We start from the raw sequence: 1,100 nt of genomic DNA on the forward strand, positions 1-1,100 counted from the left end.
GCAGTGTCCCTGTGCCCGTGTGTGACACGCAGTGTCCCTGTGCCCGTGTGTGACACCCCGTGTCCCTGTGCCCGTGTGTGACACTCAGTGTCCCCATCCCTGTGTGTGACATCCCATGTCCCCATGCCCGTCTGTGACACCCCGTGTCCCCATGCCTGTGTGTGACACCCCGTGTCCCTGTGCCCGTGTGTGACACGCAGTGTCCCTGTGCCCGTGTGTGACACCCCATGTCCCCATGCCCGTGTGTGACACCCTGTGTCCCTGTGCCCGTGTGTGACACCCCATGTCCCGCAGTGTCGTCGGTTTGCAGCAGCGCCCCCGGGTCGGGGCCCAGCTCCCCCAACAGCTCCCACGGTGCCCACAACGGCCTGGCCGCCTCTGTCCCCAACATCCACAGTGAGGTACAGCCGGGCCGGGGACAGGGGACAGGGGCAGGGACACGTGTGTGCAGGGGGCCTGTGAGCGTGTTGATGGTGTGACCCGTCCCCACACATGTCCATGGCGTGTCACGTCCCCGCACGTGTGCTGATGCCGTGTTTGCCGTGTGGTGCCACAGCAGCTCCTGCCCCAGCCCCGCGCCCTGGCCCTGGACGGGGCCCAGCTCAGCCTCTACACGTCCCCGTCGCTGCCCAACCTGTCCCTGGGGCTGCAGGCCACTGTCACCGTCACCAGCGCCCACCTCCCCGTGAGTGCGGGGCACGGGGACCCTGTGGCGGGTGGCACTGGGATTTGACACCCCATGGCAGGGACACGGGAACCCCACGGGGGGTGGCATGGGGACCTGGAACTCCACAGAGGGAATGTGAGGACCCCCTGGGGGCACGGGGACATGGGGACCCCATGGTGGGCAGCCCTGGGACCTGGAACCCCATGGAAGGGGTATGGGGATACAGTGTGGGATGCCATGGGCACCTGGCACCCTACAGCAGGGATGTGGGGACCCCACAGGGGTGGCACAGGCACCTGGCACCCCTGGGGCAACGTGGGGACCCCCAGTGCCACCCCTGTCCCGCAGGCGTCTCCCAAGCTGTCACCGCAGGCGGAGGGCGAGCGGCCGGGGGTGCCCCCGGGGGTGTCCCCGCTGCCCCCCGGGGCCGCCC

Source organism: Corvus brachyrhynchos, unplaced genomic scaffold (genome assembly GCF_000691975.1).
Source record: "Corvus brachyrhynchos isolate BGI_N302 unplaced genomic scaffold, ASM69197v1 scaffold47, whole genome shotgun sequence".
NCBI lineage: Eukaryota > Metazoa > Chordata > Aves > Passeriformes > Corvidae > Corvus > Corvus brachyrhynchos.